Source organism: Corapipo altera, unplaced genomic scaffold (genome assembly GCF_003945725.1).
Source record: "Corapipo altera isolate COAL_440 unplaced genomic scaffold, ASM394572v1 52, whole genome shotgun sequence".
Taxonomy (NCBI): domain Eukaryota; kingdom Metazoa; phylum Chordata; class Aves; order Passeriformes; family Pipridae; genus Corapipo; species Corapipo altera.
The window spans coordinates 718,372-729,437 of NW_020884930.1; the positions used below are offsets into that span (position 1 = coordinate 718,372).

At 38.6% G+C, this 11,066-nt stretch overlaps 1 protein-coding gene across 2 annotated transcripts in view; it reads left to right on the forward strand.

The window, feature by feature from the left end:
* Nucleotides 1-553: 553 nt before the first annotated feature.
* The window catches only part of RALYL (RALY RNA binding protein like), a 375,282-nt gene continuing 364,769 nt past the window's right edge, over nt 554-11,066 (forward strand). For both annotated transcript variants that reach the window (XM_027659107.1, XM_027659108.1), the window contains exons 1-2: nt 554-741; nt 1,660-1,746. The gene's annotated coding sequence lies outside the window, so the exon portion shown is untranslated. The remainder of the gene's footprint in view (nt 742-1,659; nt 1,747-11,066) is intronic.

The following is an 11,066-nucleotide window of genomic DNA, read 5'->3' on the forward strand; positions in this document are numbered from 1 at the left end:
TGCGCGCACACACTCGGTACCCCCAGCACTGTGCCTCCGTCCCCGCCGGGTCGGCGAGAGCGGCACCCGAGAGCACACGCCCCAGCGCCCGGCGCTTCTCGGGGTCCGCCGCCGGGTGCATCGCACCACTCACCCAGGCGAACCCCGGCGCCCCTGCGCTCCGCTCCCGGGGCCGAGCGGCACCGCAGCGGGGGAGCGGCGGCGGCGGCACCGCGGCCGGAGGGCAACAGGCGGGCGGGCGGCGCCAGGCGACAACTTCGCGCAGCGCCGCCGAGCAAGTTGCGCTGCCGCGCAGGACGCGCCCGCCTCCGCACCCCGCCCGCGAGGCCGCTGCGCGCCCGCGCTCGGCGGGAGTGAGGGAGGGAGGGAGGGAGGGATGGAGAGAGTGAGTGAGTGAGTGAGTGGTGCGGATGTGAGTGCGGGGGCGAGCGGCACCTGCCGGGGCCGGCGGGGCCGCCGCGGTGCGGGTGCGGTGCCGGTGCCGAGCGCTGGGCGGTGGCGAAGCCGGGCGGCTGCGGCGGGCGCGGAGCGGAGCGGGCTGGGCTCGGGCTGGGTCCGCGCCCGGCGCCGCCGCCGCTGCGCCCTCCCGGCTGCGAGTCCGCCCGGCTCCGGATCACGTGGCGGTTGCCGGAGGCAGAGACTAGAGAGGAGAGAAAAAAAAAGCGCCTCATTCCTTCTTCCACCGCCATACTGTATTTTATAGTAACTCTCATTTTTATTCCTCCCTTTTACTCCCGCTCGGTGAGTACCTTTCCGCTGACATTCTTGTCCTCCTTTTTTTGTCCTGTTTTTTTTTCTTCCTTTTGTTTTTTTGGGTTTTTTTTTGTTTTCTTTTTTTTTCTTCTTTTTTTTTTCTTCCTCTTTGATTATTGTTTAAATGGATTTGATCTTTTGCTGATGACAAGTTTTTTTCCTAGCATGCGATGGTTACTAAACTGTGAGCAAAAGGTGCTGCTGGGGCCGGGAGTCACTGGGAATGAAAAATTATAATATTAATTATACAGACTTGCCAGTCCAGCAACAACTGATATACATTTAGTAGCTATATATCTATATATGCAACTGGTTTTGTTGTGTCACGGAAAAACCATGTGAAATATGATGCTTATTTTTTAAAGATAAGAGAAAAGGCATGTTTCTAACTCTTTTTGCAGAAGATTTTCTCTGGTGTTGTTTTATTTTTATTTTTAGGGTTTTTTAAGGTTTTTTTTTTTTCCATAAAGAGATGGGAGTTGCAAGTGCATTTTGCAGCAGTGTTTACACAGAGTTTGTAATCTTGCAATACTGGTGGAAGCCACAGAGCAAGATAATAATTTTATTATTTTTGTTACTGTTTCTTTTTTTTTTTTCCTTTTTGACAGTGCAATCAGCAGGGTTTTTTTGTTTTTCCTCTTCTTCAGTTTTTGATACCTATTTATAATGTGAAACTTTTCTTGCAGTGTGTTGCAGTTATCATTTTTAAATACTTTTTTTCCTCCTTAAAGACAACAAAGCAAAACAGAAAGCCAAAGAGATGATCGTTACTTTTGCACATTTTGCACCTTGACTTTTTTATTCTTTTGCCAGCAGTGTTTTAAGATGGTTGTTGTTATCATGGTGATGATAATAATGATAGATATATACATATATACAAATAAATACATTTTCAAATGATGGCAGTGGAAGGTTTTCCTGGAGAATGAAGTGCGGTTTGGTTTCCTTGTCAACGGAAGATGAAGTGAACAACTGAACATCTCCCCAGTGCAGGTACTTCATCTCCTTGTAGGCGTTTCCACGCTGTGTAAATTACATTGTGAGATTTTTTTTTTTTTAAAGAAATCTCCTTCCACCCCTTTCTAAAGGTATCTGTGCAATACACATGAGGACTGGACTAAATATCTGTGCCTTGTGATTGCTTGCATGTGTGCAAAATGTTGCACTAATTGAGCCTAGATCGGTTAGGCTGAAGAGAGGTGTTTTATGTGCTGTGCTGTGCTGTACTGTATAGATGCGAAAGCAGAGCTGGGGCAAAAAAATCCAGACATCCCCCCTCTCCTCCTTACCATTTAAAAAAAACCAAACCAAACCAAACCCAAAAACCAACCAAAGAAAAAAAAGGCAAAACAACCAAAAGTAAAGCCCAAACCGAACATGGATGGAACCTGGAGATCCTCATTATGAGTGCAAATACTTACAGGACTATAGACAAAAACAAAAACCCTGGCCCTGTATTGTGGTGACTTGTGTGTTTGTGTGTGTCTGTTTAAAAATTATCCATTAGAAAATAGCTGTGAAACAGCAAAGGAGGCTCCCTCGGAGAGCTGGCTCACTGCCACATGAGGCATATTTTGTTGCCCTAGGGGCAGCAAAACCTTTATATCCAACTTCTGCTCCTCATATTAAAAAGGTGTAAACAAGGCAGCAGGTTGCCTCTTATGAATTTAATTCATTGAGATGGAGATTAGTTAGAAGCCGATATTTGCTTGAAGGTGTTTCCTTTTATTTTGGTGATTAATAATGCCATTGGCTGAAAGGGAGTCAGAAACTGTTACTTTCTGTCATGGTACTGAGAGTTCAGGATTGGAGGAGAAACTGTTACTTTTGTTTGAGAGCACTTAAATGGTTAACAGGGACCACCCCGATGTACAAACAGGATATTGGCTCTCTAAAGTACAATTTAGAATGGTTTTTCCAGATGACAGGGTGTTTTTTGCTCTTTGGATTTTTGGTGGGGCTTTTTTTCTCCCCAGAAAGAAATATGGTGCAATATTATGCTGAAGTTGAAGTACAGAATGTTCGGCGGTGTTCTCTGTTGCTTACTTTATTGTGATGGGATTGCTTAATGTATATTATAGAAACAGCTTTTAGGGATCTGTAACTGACTGTAAAGATATACTGTGTATTCAGATGTGGAAACTAAAGTAAGTTACAGGGGATATATTTCTTTTGTCGCTGTTGTATAAGCAAATATAATTCATAGGATTACAAATGCATTTGGAAGTTTGAATCTTCTAATGCTTATGTTTACATTCTTGTAACTTAACAGCTTCCTTTAAAGTAGAAAGTGTATATAAGAAGTGTATATATCATGCAATTAGTAGTGTTGAAAAATAAATAAATTCACTTATCTTTGTAGAAACATAACTATTATGTATTTACAGTGGCTTTTTCCAGTTTAAATGTAATACAAATATTTAGCACGTATTTATGCATGAATTCTGCTCTGACATGATGAAATACTTTTAGCAATATAACAAGGTCAATAATTCATGTGTCTAAAAAACAGTTGAGATATTTGCATGATAGATTATGATGACTTCTCCAAAATAGTTATGAACTGTTGGGTCAATATTCCATATTTTAAGAAGACTCAACCTGCTTATTTTTTTATGATTTAATTTGAAAGCAAACCATTAAAAACAAGAGTGACTGAAACATATCTCCACCCCTCTTTTTATTTTCATCCCTCTTTATTTTTAAATTAAATTTTTTCTTTAGATTATGTGGAACTCCTGGTTAGCAAAATATTTTTGATACTGCTAGACCACTGAAATAAAGTAACTAGGCTAGCAATTTCCAGAATGATATTCCTTTTGTCCTTTCTTTTAATATTGCAGGTGTGTTGTGTAATTTTGTACAGATAGTTGCTGACTGAAGATCTAATCCTGCTCACCTAGTCTTATCTTGAAGTCTGAGAAAGAAAGTTTTAGAAATGCACTATTTTTAGCACCCAGATTTCATCCACAAAGCACCTGTTGTCTGAGTAGCATGGCAATTAATATACATAAATTTCATTTGCAGCAGTCTGAGACTGTACAAGTTCTTATGTATCAAACAACCTAGTGATTTTAAAGTAGGCATAAATGAGCTAATTTTGAAAGAGGATTCTTCTACCTCCTGCAGTATGTGGGCACAGTAGGTTTTGGATTGGTGGAATTGGTTCTGGCTTGATGCTTCCGTATGCTATGACTAATGATGTTGAAGGCATGTTTTAGAAAGCCATAGTTAATGTCAAAGACAACTGTTCTTTTGAGATAAATAAAAATTTTGCCTACAAACTGCAACTTAGTTTCTACAAGTGATGATATAATTACATTTCTTATTTTTAGTATGAGATATATTTGTACTGCTCTTATTTCTGACAGTGATGACTGTCCAGTCTTAAATAACATCTGTTTTTCTTTACATCTGTTTTTATATTTAGGAAAGCATAGGAATTTAAGATATCTTTATAAAGGGTTATAAACTGAAAGCTTTGAAAAATAATTTTTCATAACTAGCTACTCTTAACAGTACTTAGTTGCAAATAAAAATGAACAGGTGAACAGAAGTTGAAAACTGTATAGTGCACAGTGTGCTGACTCACGAATACATGTTTTTAGCTCCTGTAGTGGCCTGAACTGGCAACAGAAGCATATCTTCTCACGTTTTACTACAGAGAGGACTGGAGTGGCCTATGGAGTCATCAAGTCTGTTTGCTGTGATTTTAATCTGGTCTTCTTATTTTATTCAGATTCAGCAAGCTCCGGTTTAAATTTAGCTGGTGTATCACTCTTACTGCACCTCTTGAAGGCTGGACAGAGCCTCACTCAGGATGTTAAAAACATCGTTCCTGTCCTAAATTTGTTTTCAGATGGTTTATTCTTTATTTTATGTGCCCGTGCTGACCCTAAACAGTGAGGCTCTTTCTTCACATCTTTGCTCTTCAGAGTATATTTCTAGAGAGCAATTGCAGCCTGCTTTCACTCATGTTTTCTGAGCTCACTGGGAGGGATTCCCGGCAGTGTGGCTGGCTCTGGGAGGGGATGTTGAGGTTGGCTCTCCCCAGAGTCATGGTGCAGAAGAAACAGAGCAGCTGCATTTGAATTCTCTTCTGCCCAACCTAGTTTGTTCTACTTTCAGCTGCAAACATGGTGGTCCAATTGCTGGCTCTCACATCAGCCTGAATGGTTCCACCTGGAGCCGCACATGTGGACACGCCTTCTTATGGTGAAATAGGTTTTGTGCCACGTAGACCTTCCCTTCACTCTGCCTAATCAACCTGAATTTCTTTGGTTAGAATGTAGCAGCAGAGGACTCTTGGGAATTTCTTCTGCAATGCTCTGATTTTTAAACTCCCAAGAGTCTTCTACGTATTGTTTTAGTATTTTGTATTCATAATAGCCAAGGGAATGTGAATGGGCTGGAGGCAATGCTGTATCAGGGACTGTCTTCTATCAGGAATAAATGTGAAAGTTGGATACAGTGTTTTTAAAATATAATTTCCCTATTAGTTTCTTCGTAGATCGCTTATGTCTTAGCTCTGTAATCTTCTAAACCATTATTCTATGAGGTGTTTGTTTCTCTTTTACAGTGCAATTTTTCCTATTTTCTTCCTTCCCTGCATTTTGAGTTTTGAAAGACAAAAAGATAAAAAAGCTTAATAGTGCTTAAAGTGTGGGATTATAAAGATTAATAGATCTGCCCTCAGATGAACATTTTAACTTCCCCTGGTCTTAGAGGATGTGGTGCTCTGTCAAATTCTGGAGCCCAATCCTGTGTTTTAAGTACTTAAATATCTGAATACAAGGCTAAAGATGAATATTTCCTGATGAAAAATCATGTAATCTGTGGCACACTGTGTGTAGTCATCCAGTTTGTAGCTCACTTAAACTCATATCCAGACTGACAGAAGAAAACAAAATGCTAATCATAAGTGATATGAACATTTTCATCTTTGTTAAGGTACCAATTTTATTTTATGATCTTTGAACAATTACTGGAGTAAAATGGCTGGTAGATTATTGTTTTGCACATACATAGATTGGAATAATTTGTACCTTTTTTTCCTCTCTCTTTTCTCTTTTCTCTTTCAAAATGACACTCTAATCTCTACAATGTATTTAATTCTTCAAAAGCATTTATACTTCAGATTTGGGAGTATTTTCTGAGAAAGTTTATTTTTGCACACTGAATCGTGATTTCCTATCTCTTTGAATCATCTGCCAACAATTAAAAAAATAGTTAAGTAGGCCTTCAAATTGCTAAATAAATCTCAGGTTGCTTAGTGTGAATACAATTACTGTGTTTTTATCATTATGGTGTTCTGGAATAAAAATATAGGTAGGTAGATGAATAGATAGAATCACAGAGATAGATATTTTTAGTGTGATAGAGAATTAGCAGAAATCTTACATTAATTATCCTTCAGGACTTAATCAACACTTTTGTTTAATAACTAAGAGTTGAACTTATACAGACCAATATTATCTACCGCTACACAAAAGCTGTAGAATTAATAAATTACTTCTCTGGTACATCTCTGTGTGTCTCCTGGCTCCTTGCGTGTTGGCTGACCTGCCAGGATGTCAGGGCTCAACCATTCTGCAGTTGCATTTCAGTTTCAGCAACAGAGTTGTTTTTTTTCTCTGATGTAGTTATGCTAATAAGCATAATAATTTCTACTCTGACATGAATAGTAGAGGTTTGAAGAAGCAAAGATGGATTTTATATGAGTGGTGACCAACAGTGGTTATGAACATGAACATGGTGGAATACGAATGACACTCCTAAGCCTCTTTATTTTTCCTTTGCACACTCATGAGTCTTTCTCCTAAAATACCCACAGGTCTGATTAAACTTGATTTACATCAGTGGTCCTTCCCAGGTGGCCCTCTCCTGCTGTCAGTGATTATTGCCTCTACTGATGTGCAGTCTCTGAGCAACCAAGTCAATGTAGAGCTCTGGAAATAGCTGATGCTTTCCATGGTTAATTCTATGGTCCTCTGAGAACAGCTTACTGTCCCTTGTACAGGCATAACTTATAAAAGCCAGTACAGGCCATTATTATTATTTAAAGAACAATAGATCATAAAGGATACAATGATAATTACTGGACCTTGGTGATTATTGAATGACTTGCTGAAAGTCAGGTCCCAGTCTTCCTACTGTGCCCCATACCAACAGCCTTTATTTTAGCCTGCTCAGTCACACTGGTTCCTCTCATCAAGCTCCTCCCCTGAGTCAAGCATGTGCTTTGTGTTGTTCAGGGTCAGCAAAAAGGGGATATCTGGCACAAATCAAGTATTAATAAGATTGTTCACCTGTCTGAAACAAGGCTGAACTTGTTCTGTAGAAAAGCATCACGTTAGCACAGTTCATTCAGTAAAAAAGGTGTGTCTGTTTTTGTTGAGCATTTTGCGAAGAAGTTGAACAGTACCTATTGTCAAATAGATACAACACATCTTGCTAAACAGGGGGAACTTTATGGTTTGGAGGAGACACTGCACATGTATACCTTGCATGCAGTATTTTTAGGCTGACTGAAGAATTGGAGTTTCTGTCTCAAAGAATTATATTAGTATTGTGTTGAGAATGCTAGTCCCTGTTTCTGTTTTGTTGTGTTATAATGGAGTGCAGAAGCACTAAAATATTTGCACTGTAATGGAGTGCAGAAGCATTAAAATGTTAGCACTGTCCTAGTGCTTTATTAGAACAATATGAATGGAAGTAACAAAGATAGTCTTGTGCATTTTTGCACACCAGGCCTGCACTCAGGGCTTGCTGAATGCTAGCAGCTATTATTGTGGATGGAGGGAGTTACAGTAGTAAGTCACTGACTTTTTACAATGAAACATTGTGCTTTGAGTAATTGCAGCAACATGCTTCTGAGTTAGGTTTGTAATGCAGAATTACTTTCTATAAAGAGAAGTTATTCTACCCAGTTACAATATTTTATCAAAAGATCCTTCACACAATAAATATTAGGATAGAAGATAGGATTTAAAAATGTGCTGTGCAAACTGTCATGCAGTGTCTATGAAATAGACCCCCCAAAGGTATAATGAAAAAAAAGCCTTCCTGTTTGGGTACCTATAAAAGGGATTAATTTTTTTTTTCTAAATAACAACAACAAAAAACCCCAGTAGTATCATCTTGTTTTTCGTCTTGTATTTGGCACTGATTTCACAGGATAAAACCCAGCACTTGAGATATTACACAGTAGGTCAGTTTTCTAATATAGTTTTCCAAACTGCAGAAGAAGAAGAATGTAATTATGCTTCCTTCCTGCATATACAACTTCCAGTTAAATGGGAGTTTTGTAAATGGGACAAGACTGGGTCTGAAGAGGTTAGCATCTTCTAGTTGCACACTTGTAAGTGGAAGACAATTAATGTACACTATGCATAATGAAAAGAGAAACTGCATTTATACCACTTTTGCTTTACAGGGGTAGTATATCAGTACATTGATACTATTTTTGTTGGTTATCATTTTACGAAAAAAGCATACTGTGTTACCATTCATCAGCATGTGCCCCGCTGCCATGGGTGATGTAGAAATAGAAAGGTGCAGAATTGGACCCTGGTCCTATTAAAATCAGTGATACATATGCTGGTCAAAATTTCATGTCAAAACTTTTTTTTTTCTGTAGATTTTTGATTAAGTAGTTCACACAAAGGCTCGATTCATCTCACTTAACCTTGTTGTTTAAAAAATAGGTTTTCCGAACTGAGCTAGTCATCATTTTAGCCATCTAAAAGTTAGTGATTGAAGTCTAACACAGTTGCTCAAGGCTTTGTAGTCAATGGAGATATATAGCCACCTCCAGAGAATTACAGATTACATCCCAAAAGAGGCATCTATGGACAGCTGAGATGAACAACCTTCCTAAAACACCTCTCTCTTTTAACTGATGAGAGAGAACCTAGATGGCCCATTTAAAATAGATTCCTAACTTTTTGATGGACGAAGTTAAAGGAGATGAATCTCATGCTCCCCAGTCCTCCCACCTCTTGAAATAATAATTTCTCAATGAAATATCTAGTTCAGTTATTTTTTGGCCACTAGAATCTTCATGGCTTTGAGTTTTTACTTTAATTTATTTTCAACTTCTTCAGTAATTCTTTTTACAGAAATGCAAATATGTTTCTAAACACTTTGGATCAATTCAGGGCTATGACAAAATTCACAAAGATTTCTGATGGGGCCAAGATTTCACAACTTTTTTCTCTTGCTTTACACAGTTTTCTATCTGTAATGTAATCTGACAAAAATCAATCTTTCAATGAGTTCTCCTCACAGAGTCCTATTCTAAAATCCAGGGACTTGAGCTATTGGGTACAGTTATGGACCTCATTTGAAAACCTCTGACAATAATTGAAACAAGAATTATGTGGGTGGCAATGGAATCAACTAGTTGTACTTTGTTTGTGCAAATTAATGTAAGATATATAGTTACAGTGTTAAAAAATCATTAGCAGACCGACAAACAGTAGACATTTTGAACTTGAAAGTTCTAGATATCTCTGAAGTGGGATTTTAAAACTAAAAAAGTCTTTTTAGTTTGTAAGCTGAGGTGATTCAGGAAATGTAGGGAAATATTTAGCTATTGATAGCATGCCACTAATGTCCGCATGTATGTTCTTGTTTTAAAATACTCCAGTAAAACCTGTACTTTTGAATACCCAGATAGATTTTATCTGTCTCAGATAGTTTTCAAGAGAAGATTGGAATTTTATAAGACTGAGTGTTAACGTCTGTAAAATCAACTCTTAGATAGAGTTTACTTCAGTGCCTTTGTTTAGATTTGGCCCAAGTCATGGTGAGCATCAGGATGCCAAAGCACTGGCCAATCTGTACCACTACCTAGTACGCTGTGATATCATTCTCTTCTTCCACAAATCATGAATTCTGCTATTTCATTCAATATATTTTTGGGCTCTCTGTAGGATTTTGTACAGGTAGTGAAATATGTGAACACAGTGTACATGTTTCCTCTATAGGGTTTGTCTTGACACGGTGCTATCTGTATGCCTGTGCAAAGGTCATTAAACTGCTTACATGGGCCGTGTTTTTCACTGACAGCATAGTATGAAACTGAACTAAAGCTGAATCCAAATTAGAAATGAACCATTTGGTATTATAGGAGTACGCACAAAACCCAGCGTAGTGAGAGTTAATTGCCCAAATACCACAGTGTTACTACTATGATAAAGTACAATGCAGCTGTGAGCTCTAACAGCTACAGTATAATGGTTTGTACAGACTCAGAAATCTTACAGACTTGTCAGAATTGAGAAGGGGAGTTAAAAAGTTGGAGTTCTCAGCACTTTGAAATAACTGCTTCAAATAAGTGCAGTAATATTCTCTGGGGACTATAAACTGTCTGCTGCAGCTACCATGTCACATTATACACTTCACCACCTCTTGGTCTCCATCTTTGTTCCTCAGATTCTATTTATATTTCTAACTTAGGTTTTTTGTACTGTCCCTCAAAAATGCATTGTCTGAGCAGTATTCACATAAAACAGATTTACAAGGATAAACCCCTTTGCTGACTTTATGAAGTTTTCACCTCTTTTCCCTCTTTCATTTATGCACCATAACATTTCCTTTTCACTCTTGAGTCTCTACTCAGAGTTAGGAGCACAATGTTGTCACGGGAATATAAAGGTCTCATGACCATAGATTGTTAAACACAGATGAGCACAACTGAATTTCTCAGTGAGAGTAGGGAATATAAGCCAAACTCTGTTATGTGATGTCTCTGCCAGCTGTTCTGGGTGAGTAGGTGGTCCAGGGACCTTGACTGAGGATTGCATATTTAGGGACATGTTTGTGAAAGGAAAGATAACAAGAAAAATAATTACATTTCAGGGTAAGGAAATAAATTATTTCAGGAATGCCACCTTTATTTTTTTAATTCAACATCACATATAATGTGACATTTCATCTCAGAAATTTTAAAATGGGTTCAGAAATTCTTTGTACTTGGTCACAATTATTAATGAATATTGTAAATATCATTATAATCAGAATAGGACTGGCTACTTTTTACTTTCAGATCTTTTAAGATCAAAGTCAGCCCAGCTGTAGAGACCTGTGCCACACTCATCTGCAGTGACGAACAGAGGAAAATATATTTTTAAATGTTGGGTGCATTCATTTGAATTTCTGTATCCTTTTTATCTTTTATTTGTAATTTTTTTTTATTTCAGACTTACTGGACCTTCCCTCCTGCTCTGGACCTCTCCCCTGGCGTCGGCACAGCTCAGAAGGATGAAAGAAAAGGAAGCGATAGGAGAGGGATGAAAGAGGGGAGAGGA